This window comes from Carassius auratus, unplaced genomic scaffold (genome assembly GCF_003368295.1).
Source record: "Carassius auratus strain Wakin unplaced genomic scaffold, ASM336829v1 scaf_tig00217334, whole genome shotgun sequence".
Classification (NCBI taxonomy): domain Eukaryota; kingdom Metazoa; phylum Chordata; class Actinopteri; order Cypriniformes; family Cyprinidae; genus Carassius; species Carassius auratus.
In genome coordinates, this window is record NW_020529011.1 from 56096 (window position 1) to 68621 (window position 12526).

At 43.0% G+C, this 12526-nt stretch overlaps 1 pseudogene; it reads left to right on the forward strand.

Annotated features, from left to right (window-relative positions):
• Nucleotides 1–750: 750 nt before the first annotated feature.
• On the forward strand, nucleotides 751–2424 carry LOC113100685 (CD48 antigen-like; annotated as a pseudogene).
• The last annotated feature ends 10102 nt before the right edge of the window (nucleotides 2425–12526 follow it).

Genomic DNA, 12526 nt, shown 5'->3' on the forward strand with positions numbered 1-12526 from the left:
TTTTTCTGGGTAAATGCACAAAGCAGAATTCAGTGTGAGTGTGTTTGTGTTAAATATGTGGTTTTGTCGCACCCACAAGTGAACGTTATGATGAAAACAGCAGTGTGTGAACAACCAGCGTGAAGCTCAGGTGATCTAAAGTGATTTTCTAATTAAAGGCACAGTTCACCTAAAAATTTCAATAACAGCATGATTTACTCACTCTCTCTTTATTAGTGTGTGAACAACCAGCGTGAAGCTCAGGTGATCTAAAGTGATTTTCTAATTAAAGGCACAGTTCACCTAAAAATTTCAATAACAGCATGATTTACTCACTCTCTCTTTATTCAGCATTGTCTTCTCTTCCAGGTCTGTTGTGAGATTTCAAAACACTGCAGTTTAGTGATATCCGGTTCATGAATGAATCATTCAATGTAACTTTTGGCAAGGAGTTTGTCCTTTTTTCGGGGTGGCGTAGTAATTTACTAGATGAGCCACGTTCTACATATGCTATTTCATTTTTTTCTCTGTCTTCAACAGAAATCTTATCAGAGTTAAACTGTGTGGCCTGTGATATATTTACACAGGACAGTGAAACTGATGCTGATAAAGATCGGTTCAATACACACGTCTGATCAAATGATTAATTAACGAATCACCAAAAATCTAAAAATAAAAACAATATACTACAGCTTTATAAACAGGATGTATATAAAATGGAAACTGTATTTATTACAATGCAATATAAATTTCTACTAAAACAATGTCACAATGGTTTCTCATGTGGGTGTGTTATTATATTTGAATGTGATATGATGATTCTTGACAACATTTTGATGTATTTTGTAAAATATTTCATTTTGGAAGTCATTCGATGCCATACTGTGAGTGTGAAGCAACACATGTTGACACTTTTGAGTCAGATCTTGTTTTACTGCGGTCAGTAAATGTGTGTGAGCTGAATGCATGTGGTCTGAAATGCTGAGAGGATGTTCAGATAATGCACAAAGTTTTAGACGGTGTGTGTTCTTGAGAATGTGAGGGGCCAGTTTCATCTCATAACCACAAATAAATCTTCTGAGAACCTGTTAGACTCAAACCTGTGATATATATATATCTGAAATCAGAGTTTCCAGAACCAGCATGATGTTCTCTCATCTCTGCGCTCTCCTCCTTATTATCCCGTGCTGTAAGTAACTTCTCAACACATTTTTTAAAATGACTAAATACTCTGCCAAAAAAATTGCCTTTTTTATCGGTATGTCAAACTTAAGGGAATTATATATATATTTATATATATAAACAATTAACAGAATTAAGATTTAGAGCTGTGTTTGTATATGTAAAATAATATTTGATAGAGTCTGATAATAATATACTGTGTTTTATGTATTTCAGGTTTGTTTGGTGATGAAATGAAGACAGTATCAGTTATTGAGAGAGATTCTATCACATTAAATACAGATATTAAAATACAGAGCAAGGATATGTTATTGTGGATGTTTGGAGCACAGGAGACTCGCATTGCTGAAATATATAACCAGAACATGTTTATGTATAAAAGTAATGCGACTTTTAGAGACAGATTCCAGATGGACAATCAAACTGGATCTCTAACCATCAGAAACATCAGAACTGAACACTCTGGACTTTATAAGCTACTGATCCTCAGCAACAGAGAAATGTCATACAAGAGATTCAGTGTCAAAGTCTACGGTGAGTAAAGTATTACTCTAATAATCTCATTTTAATATTACACTGTTTGTGAATGTGAGAAACCTTGTTTGTTTGTGCTATTGTTTCAGTCAGGACCATTAATTTTCCCAATTTGATATTCACACATCGTTAGAAGTTGTCTTATTTTGCTAAATATATTTTGGAGAATCTGGATAATGTTTTTCCTTCATTATTTTCCAGCTCGTCTGCCTGTTCCTGTCATCACCTGTGACTCTTCAAACTGTTCATCATCATCATCATCATCATCATCAGGATCATCATCAGTGTCCAGATGTGTGCTGCTGTGTTCAGTTGTGAATGTGAGTGCTGTGACTCTCTCCTGGTACAAAGGAAACAGTTTATTGTCCAGCATCAGTGTGTCTGATCTCAGCATCAGTCTCTATCTTCCTCTGGAGGTGGAATATCAGGAGAACAACATCTACAGCTGTGTGATCAACAATCCCATCACAAACCGGACCACACATCTCAACATCTCACAACTCTGCCACACATGTCCAGGTACGTCAGTGGTAATGTTAGTGCTCTTTACAGACCTGAAAGGGTTAAAATGAACACTAATGTCTCCGTGTTCTTCTGTTTCTTTCCTCAGACTGTGTTCATTGTTGTGGTTCTACTGAAGCTGTGATCCGATTGGTCGTCTCTGCTCTGGTGGGCGTGGCTGCAGTTGTTGCTGTAGTTTATGACTTCAGATCTGGAAGAGCTCAGTAAAACAGAACATATAGAGACAGCAGGGGGCGATGTTTTCTAATCTAACAACATATATATTAAATACTTTACAACATTTGTTACATTTGATGACAAGCTGCACAAAACCTTTCAGAATCAGCTGTTTTTTGGTTAATTTTGGGTTGTGTTTGGTTTTGAATCTCTGTTGTGATCAGCAACCTTGTAGGATACATCGTTTCTTTTTCTTCGTTTGCAATATTTAACAAATACAATCTTATCTAAAAGTGAGTAAAGAAAGAAGCAAAAAAAAAAAAAAAAAAAAAAAAAACAAGGATTTGAAAAATAATTTTGTGTTTATACATAGACATAAGAGATATAAAATAACTGATCGCTGTGAGCCTCAGCAAGTTCCTTCTGTAAATGACAGCAGCTGAGCAGTGAAGGGAGAAACAAAGCTTTTCGGAGTTCTGAATCAACTGAACCAATTGTTCTGAAGCGGACAAACATTAAAATTAGTCTATATTATAAAACTGACTGGAGATCCATTAGACGCTTGTTCAAATAATCATAAAACATATAATATTCACATGGACGTACAGTAACATAGTGCTCATTCAATACATGCATAGCTAAACAGATGAGTTTCGAGTCTAGATTTAAAAGTGGCTAATGTTTTAGTAGATCTGATCTCTTCTGGAAGCTGATTCCCCTTGTTTTGTGTGAACCCTTGGTATTTCTAACTGACTCGATCCCAATGATCTGAGCTGTCTGTTAGGTTTATATTCAGTGAACATATCTGCAGTGTATTTATGTCCCAGTCCATTGAGTGAAAGTACTTTCAAATCAGTCCTAAATGTAACTGGATGTAACTGTAATGTAACTTTAGTATCTACTCTGTCCATCTCAAATGCATTTTAAGAGGATGATAATGAAAGTATTAAATATAATCTAGAGAATACAGACGGAGAGAAACAGGGAACAAAGACTAAAATCACTTCACTTTTTACTTCAATCAGTCTAGATTTAGAAAATAGATGCAGCTTTTGTTCAGGAAGTCACTCTTCTGTGTCTGAAGTGACTCTCAGCTGGACTTCTGTAACAGAAGTCTTCTGTATTCTGTATGTCCTCTCATCTGTGCTCTTACCCTGTTTGTTCTGTGATGTGAGAAACTCTTAATATTACATATTACTGTATATACAAATATGGTTTACCATTTTAATTGTGCTTCATTAAACTCCATAAAAAATTATTATATTAAGTCTCTGTCTTATATGGAAGTTCTAAGCGGCCATGCTTTATAATTTTTTTTCCTTTTTGTTTTCTCGTTATAACGACTTAATTTTCTCGTTATCTCGACATAACGAAAGTCGTTTTCTCGTTATAACGACTTATTCTTCTCGTTATCTCGACATAACGAAAGTCGATCGTTTTCTCTTTATAACGACTTAATTTTCTCTAATTAGTTACAAAACTGCACCAGCAGGTGGCACTATAGAGCTGAATATAACTGATGGGGTGTTGTACACTGTTCACTTCACTGTACGCGGAGCTTCCTCGTGATCGCTATAATTTGTGCAGTCTTGTTCATTACTGACATTTAATTAATTCATAAATGTTAAATGCTTGAATCAATATGATTAATTTGTGTATTAAGTTCTTGCTAGATGCATGAGTTTCACCAATGCGTTCTGGGTCAAAAAATAACTGCTTATCAAAACCAAGGTTAATGTCACTGTATTCTGTTTGCACCTGTATCTTTATTTGTGCTTCCTTTAGACACATGATTAGGTAGTTAATAAGCGGAGATGTTCTGTTTCTCTACAGTAGGACGGGATTTAACAATGTAGGCTATTTGTGATGTGTTCGCGGTGTTGCCAATTAAACATGTTATTTACAAAAACAAAACGTTTGCTGTACTGTCTCTGGAAAAATCAACAGTGATTGATCAGCCTTTATTTATGTACAGTATTGTAGACGTTGTTACCTAGGCGAAGCAAAATTTGCTGAAATATAGGCTACAGTAAGAGCGCCTGCATGGTGCATCAGATGCCTGTCAAAGCTGAGTTTGTTGCTATTGCAACAGTAAAATTGTCATGTCGTTATAACGAGAAAACAAACTTTCGTTATGTCGAGATAACGAGAAAAATAAGTCTTTATAACGAGAAAACGACTTTCGTTATGTCGAGATAACAAGTAAATTAAGTCGTTATTACAAGAAAACCAAAAGATTTTTTTTTAGAACAGACTCTGAAACCAAAATATTTTTTTTTAGAACAGACTCTGGACATTCCATGTTACTGGCTACGGTAAGACAAACATGTTTTAAAAACCTCTTATAATAGACACAATGCGCCAGCCCCGCCGACTGTTTCCCCACCGCCGTTCAGAACAACGGGACATCTCGGAGCCCCGCCTCCCCGTGCCACAGACGTATTCCGGTGAGCCTGACTAACCTCAACAAATGTTCTCTTCACTTCACTTTACAGCCCCGTACGTTCGAGAGGGAGGAGTCCAAAGTGGCATTCGTGCTCACGCTACTCACGGGGGAAGGCGGCGCTGTGGGGAACGGCGCTTTGGGAGAACCGTGATCCTTGTTGCTCCTCGTTCACGGCACTCGCCGCCGAGATGAGGAGGGTGTTCGACCGTGCGGTGGCGGGCAAGGAAGCCGCCCGGAAGCTCACCGCACTCAAACAAGGCAACCGCACGGTCGCTGATTATGCCATCGAGTTCCGCACCCTCGAGGCGGAGTGTCGGTGGAACGAGGAGGCGCAGTGGGACGTTTTCCTGCATGGGCTGGCTGATCGCGTCCACCGTGAAATCTACACCCTGGACTTACCTGAGACTTTTATTGGCCTGGTAGAGCTGGCATTACGTGTTGATTCACGCCTTCGACGAGTGGAGGCTATGGAGGAGTCTGGAGAGCGATGCAGCGGTCTTCGAGTCATTCCGGTGGATGCGGTCAGCCCAGCATCCGATCCTGAGCCCATGCAGGTGGGGAGAGCACGGCTTTCCCGGGAGGAGAGGGAACGGCGGAGGTCCCTGGGACTTTGCCTCTACTGTGGAACATCTGGTCATCTCGTTAGAAACTGCCCGGTAAAAGGACCAGACCCGTTAGTAAACTCGAGGCTACTATCGGGCGGGATCTCTGCCGATAAGTCCTCACCATCTACCCTCCTTCCGGTAAGACTGAGATGGGCCACCAACGACGTCACCTGCAGTGCACTTCTGGATTCCGGGGCCGAGGGCAATTTCATGGATTACAACTTCGCTCAGCAACATGGCATCTCCACTTCCTCCCTCGAGCACCCCATCTCCGTCAGTGCACTCAATGGACAGTCACTACCTACTCTCTCACACATCACTGATTTCATCACACTCATCACCTCTGGTAACCACTCCGAAGAGACTCAGTTCCTTCTCATGGACTCACCTCACGCTCCCATCGTCCTGGGCCACCCCTGGCTCAGGAGGCACAATCCCCGCATAAACTGGATTCTGGGAACTGTCACTGAGTGGAGCACCCGTTGTCATAAGTCTTGTCTTTTGTCTGCTTGTTCCACGGTGTCTGTTTCTGTTTTGCAGGATGAGACCGTGGATCTGTCTAATGTGCCCAAGGAGTACCTCGACCTGAAGGAGGTGTTCAGTAAGTCCCGGGCTGCTTCTCTCCCTCCACATCGTCCCTACGATTGTGCTATAGACCTAGTGCCAGGTAAGTCTCCGCCTAAGGGCAAATTATACTCTTTGTCTGTTCCCGAGAGGGAGGCCATGGAGAAATACATTTCTGATTCTCTGGCAGCCAGGATCATTCGCCCTTCCTCTTCTCCAGCGGGGGCGGGGTTCTTTTTTGTGGGGAAGAAGGACGGTTCCTTGTGACCTTGTATTGATTACTGGGGGCTGAACAACATCACGGTTAAGAATACCTATCCTTTGCCGTTGATGTCTTCGGCCTTCGAGAGGTTGCAAGGAGCATCCGTCTTCACTAAATTGGACTTGCGTAATGCTTATCATTTGGTCCGCATCAGGGAGGGAGATGAGTGGAAGACCGCTTTTAACACCCCCAGAGGGCACTTTGAATACTTTCCAACTCGCCTGCAGTCTTCCAGGCACTCGTAAATTATGTGTTGAGAGACATGGTTGATCAGTTCATATATGTCTACCTGGATGACATATTGATATTTTCTTCATCTCTCCAGGAACATGTTCAACACGTCAGACGAGTGCTTCAGCGGCTGTTAGAGAATGGTCTTTTTGTCAAGGTGGAGAAATGCGAATTTCATGCACAATCTGTTTCCTTCCTAGGGTACATCGTCTCGTCTGAGGGAATTCACATGGATCCTGACAAGGTTAAGGCTGTGGTGGATTGGCCAAGTCCAGATTCCCGTAAGGCCCTACAGCGGTTTCTGGTGTTCGCCAATTTCTACAGGTGTTTTATTCGCAACTTCAGCCAACTAGCCGCACCTCTGACTGCCTTGACCTCCCCCAGAACGGCCTTCAGGTGGTCAGATGCAGCCGAGGCTGCATTTGCTAAACTGAAGTGTCACTTCGTTTCGGCTCCCATTCTGATTGCCCCTGATCCATCACGTCAGTTCGTGGTGGAGGTCGATGTGTCAGAGGTGGGGATAGGAGCAGTTCTTTCCCAGCGGTCTTGGCCTTCAGATAACAAGATGCACCCTTGCGCGTTTTACTCTCACCGTTTATCTCCCGCGGAAAGTAATTATGATATTGGTAACAGAGAGTTGTTGGCGGTCAAATTAGCGTTAGAGGAGTGGTGTCACTGGTTGGAGGGTTCGGGGGTGCCCTTTATCGTTTGGACTGATCACAAGAACTTAGAGTATATACGATCAGCTAAAAGGCTCAATTCCAGGCAGGCTCGGTGGGCACTTTTTTTTCGGTCGTTTTGATTTCGGTCGTTTTTGATCGTACCGCCCGGGCTCCAAAAACATCAAGCCCGATGCTCTTTCTCGTATTTTTGGTCCGTCCGAACGCCCGTCCACTCCCGAGTGTATTCTTCCTGAGACATTAGTGGTCTCCACTCTGACATGGGAGGTCGAATCGAAGGTCCTGGCAGCCTTAGAAGGGGTAACGCCTCCGCCCGCATGCCCACTGAACCGTTTATTTGTGCCGGATGAGTTAAGGTCCTGCATCATTAAGTGGGGTCATTGCTCTAACATAGCTTGCCATCCAGGGGTTAATCGAACCAGATGTTTGGTCAAGCAACGATTCTGGTGGCCAGGTATGGCTCGCGACATCCGCGATTTTGTTTTGGCTTGCTCGGTTTGCGCCACTGGTAAGACTTCCAACCGTCCTCCAGATGGGTTACTCCAACCGCTGTCTGTCCCTTCGAGACCCTGGTCCCACATCGCGCTAGATTTTGTCACCGCCCTCCCACCCTCCCAAGGGTATACAGTTGTTTTGACCGTTGTGGACCGGTTCTCGAAAGCGACCCATTTCATACCCTTGGCCAAATTACCTTCTGCCAAGGAGACAGCGGTCACTGTCATTGACCACATCTTCCAGATACATGGCCTCCCGGTGGATGTGGTTTCTGACAGGGGGGCCCCAGTTTGTGTCCAAATTCTGGCAGGAGTTTTGTAAGTTGCTGGGGGCAACGCTTAGTCTTTCCTCTGGGTTCCATCCCCAGACCAATGGTCAGACCGAGAGAGCCAACCAGGATTTAGAGCGTATGTTGCGATGTTTGGCGTCCAAGAATCCTTCCTCCTGGAGTCAACAACTCTCTATGATTGAGTACGCACATAACTCGTTACCAGTGTCTTCTACGGGCCTCTCCCCGTTTGAATCTAGATAGGTTACCAGCCACCTGTTTTTCCCAGTCTGGAATCCGAAGTTGCGGTCCCCTCTGCCCACGCCTTTGTCCAGAGGTGCCGCCGCACCTGGAACAGAGCCCATGAGACTCTGTTGCAGGTGAGGGCGTGCACCAAGGCTAAGACCGATCGCCACCGGTCAAAGCCACCCGTATACGTCATTGGTCAAAAAGTGTGGCTTTCTACTAAGAATATTCCGCTCCGCTCCGTTGCTAATAAACTTGCTCCCAAATTCATTGGCCCGTTTACTGTCACCAAAATCATTAGTCCGGTGGCAGTCCGCCTCAAATTGCCTCCAGCGTACAGGAGGATTCATCCCGCCTTTCATGTTTCCAAAATTAAACCAGTTTTTCATTCACCGCTTAATCCGCCTGCCCCGGTTCCTCCACCGCTGCGACTCATAGACTGGGAACCAACCTATTCGGTTAAACGTATTCTCGACTCGAGGCAGAGGGGACGTGGATTCCAGTACTTGGTGGACTGGGAAGGTTACGGTCCAGAGGAGAAAAGTTGGGTACCTGCCCGGGACATTCTGGATCACTCCCTTATCGATGATTACAATCGACAGGTAAGGGGTGGTGGGAACGCCAAGAGGTGTTCCTAGGAGGAGCGGTACTGTCACGGTTCATAGATATATGATGTCATCTTGTTGTCTGTGTGTAGGTTGCGGGGTGTATCACCTGATTGTTCTGTGTGGGCGTCGCCGCTGATTACTGATCAGCAGCAGCTGCGGCTTATTACATCTTGCCTATATTAACGCCTTGTCTTTCGTCTCATGTTTGTCAGATCGTTTGTTGGAGTCCTGGTGTTGTTCGTGTCTCTCGTAGTGTTGTACCTGCTCTGGATTACTCGTCGCTGTTTCCTGTTGCCTGTCTGTTCCTGTGGATATTCGTTCTGGTCTTCCTCGTTCATCACTTCAGCCACGGTTACTTCACGGACTCCACTCACCACGGACACCATCGCCCATCAAGGTCCCTGTGTTGCCATCTCTCCTGCTGCTTGTTTGTCTTGTCATTTCTGGAACATCTGACTTTATCAGCTAAAGCTCTATTAACTTACTTTTATATTCCTCCATGCTGAAAACTGTAACCAATATCATTTCTTAAGACAGGATGAATTCATCCTTTTAAAGTAATATGTAATGCAGGCTTTATTTATTTATTTATTGTAATGTATGTTTTGTATATTGTTATTCCTTTGGAAAGTTTATTCTTCAGCGTGAAAGCTTAGTGTAAATGACATGCGGAGTCCCACAAGGGTTTATTCTTGCACCGCTCTTGTTTAGCCTGTATATGATTCCACTAAGTCACATAATGAGAAGGAACAAAATTGCCTATCACAGCTATGCTGATGATACCCAGATTTACCTAGCCTTATCTCCAAATGACTACAGCCCCATTGACTCCCTCTGCCAATGCATTGATGAAATTAATAGTTGAATGTGCCAGAACTTTCTTCAGTTAAACAAGGAAAAAACTGAAGTCATTGCATTTGGAAACAAAGATGACATTTTTTAAGGTGAATGCATACCTTGACTCTAGGGGTCAAACAACTAAAAATCAAGTCAGGAATCTTGGTGTGATTCTGGAGACAGACCTTAGTTTCAGTAGTCATGTCAAAGCAGTAACTAAATCAGCATACTATCTGTAATAATAAAACCTTTATATTCATCCGGAAGAAGGAGGCGGGAACCGGCGGACAATCCAATGAAACTTTAATAATACAAAGATAAACACAAAACAGCGCACCAGCCCCTCACGGACGACTGATGCGCTCAAATAAAAACCAAAACATAAAATAAAGCCCAGGCCTGGTCCTCTCTCGTCCTTCACTGTCGCCGCTCCAGTTTTATATCCTTCCACCTCCTCTGTGGGACTCGAGACCGGTGGTGGGTCGCAGGTCACTCCACCGGCCTCGCTCATGTTCCCACATCCCTCGGCCCCGCCCCACCCGTGACACTATCATTTAAAAAACATTGCAAGAATTAGATGTTTTGTTTCCAGCCAAGACTTGGAGAAACTTGTTTATGCCTTTATCACCAGCAGGGTGGACTATTGTAATGGGCTCCTCACCGGCCTTCCCAAAAAGACCATTAGACAGCTGCAGCTTATCCAGAATGCTGCTGCCAGGATTCTGACTAGAAACAGAAAATCTGAGCATATCACACCAGTCCTCAGGTCCTTACACTGGCTTCCAGTTACATTTAGGATTGATTTTAAAGTACTTTTAATCAAATATAAGTCACTAAATGACCTAGGAGCTAAATATTTTGCAGATATGCTCACTGAATATAAGCCTAACAGACCACTCAGATCATTAGGATCGAGTCGGTTGAAAATACCAAGGGTTCACACAAAACAAGGGGAGTCCTCTAGGGCTGTGACGGTTGCCCTGACAACTGCGTCACCACGGTGGTCGGTTGCTACCGCGGTTGTCTACGCTATAGCAAGCATAATACAAAGTTTTGTATATAAGTGTAATAACTGTAATAGTTGCAAATTCTAAGTCTATGGTAATTAACAAATTACCTCAAACACAGCATTTCCTTTAGATTGGCATATTTGAGCGCAGAAAAATACAGTTTATGCATCCAGCAAATTAATTTAGTGTTGGGCGATGGATCTTGTTGGGAAAGCAAATACCACATTGCCGATCTGGAGTCATCTGCATTCATGTCACCCATCAGCCTTTGCACAAGTTCTCGTGATCGCAAACGCTGGCTGGTCAGGTTTGGTGAGGCTTTCTTCAAACTGGCCAAATAAAAACGAGACAGCGATGAATAAAAGATGGTAACAAGAAATACTGCAACGATTCCTATTTCAAAGAGAGCGTGCAGATGAAGAGTTACTGAGCTCGCTTGGTGGCGGAAAAGTAAACCGGACGCAACACAACCGCGTTGCGACAGGTTTAGTCTGTCTAGTGTCTATACAGGACATTTGAACTTTGTGTCAGTACCTCACAGACCGGACAGGGATTTATCATGTCTTGTCGTGCAGCTTCCAGTGTAGCATCACTGATTATAATGAGTATTTTGTCGCGCGGCGTCGCTCGCGTCCGTTAAGCCTCCTTTCCACTGCACACGACATTCGGACACGATTGTCGCATTTCTCCCTCTAGCGGCAGTCACGCATAACTTTCAAACTGGTCGTGCAGCAACCGTTACCTTGGCATATTCACCATGGTAAAATTAATAATTTTAATGAACATAGTTAATGTATGAATGGATCGTCACAAATCAGGTGACCCCCAAAATAAAAACAGTAGGTTTTATGGGGCTAATCAACGTAAATAATGGTTTAATAATTATTAAATAATTATTTCTGCCATAAGTATTATAAACCACCATTTTACATAAATAGCGTTTAAAGGATAATGTTAATGTTAACAAAATATTGGTAATTCTGACCTCGCACCGATAGTTTTGATTAGAATACATCAAATCCAGTTGGGCGTTCGCATACGGTCTAGTCGCAGAAGTTCAAATATTTGAACGTATCCGAGGCTCAAATCGGATCCGAAATTTCCGCATATGCATTTGATCGGAACTCCATGTAGCTCCCGCATTACTTTCCATTGGAAATGAATGACTTCCGGTCTGTCGCTTGTCGTTCGTCGGAGACAGTGGAAAGGTAGCTTTAGACGGGGTGTATTTAACTTTCTTATTTAGGCTACTTTCTTGTTTAACTGCATTGATTCTTTGATATTTATTTAACTGACCATGACACTACTTGCACATAGTTTATTTCGCAGTTTGATATGAAAGGATATGCACAAAGGAAGTGCGCACCGGCGACTTTGAGCACAGGACCGTCCGCGCTCGCTTAACTTGCACCTGATAATAAAGTGAAGTGGAGCGCGTTTGAAACGTCTCCTGTTCAGTCATTCTGTGACTGAATAAATTCACTTCTTGTCATGAGAAAAAGTGACAGAAGCAGTGAGTGGTCATCCCCGCCCCTACGTTAAATATTTTGAATATGTTAAAATGAAAAAAATTATCGCCTTCGTTAACGAGCAAATTTTGACACTAATATATTTATACATTAATATATATATATATATATATATATATTTTTTTTAACACCGCGCCACCGGCGGTTGTTGGTACATGACTACCGCGGTGGTAAATATCAACCACCGTCACAGCCCTAGAGTCCTCCTGTAATGACGCGGAGGCGGCGTTAGAATCCATGTGCAGTTTAATAACTTCCACAGCAGACAAATCCAAACAGTAGGCAGAGAATCGTAGTCGTAGGAGGCAGAGAATCATACACAGATAGGCAGTCCAATCCAAACAACAAGACAGTTGGCAAATCCAAAGACAG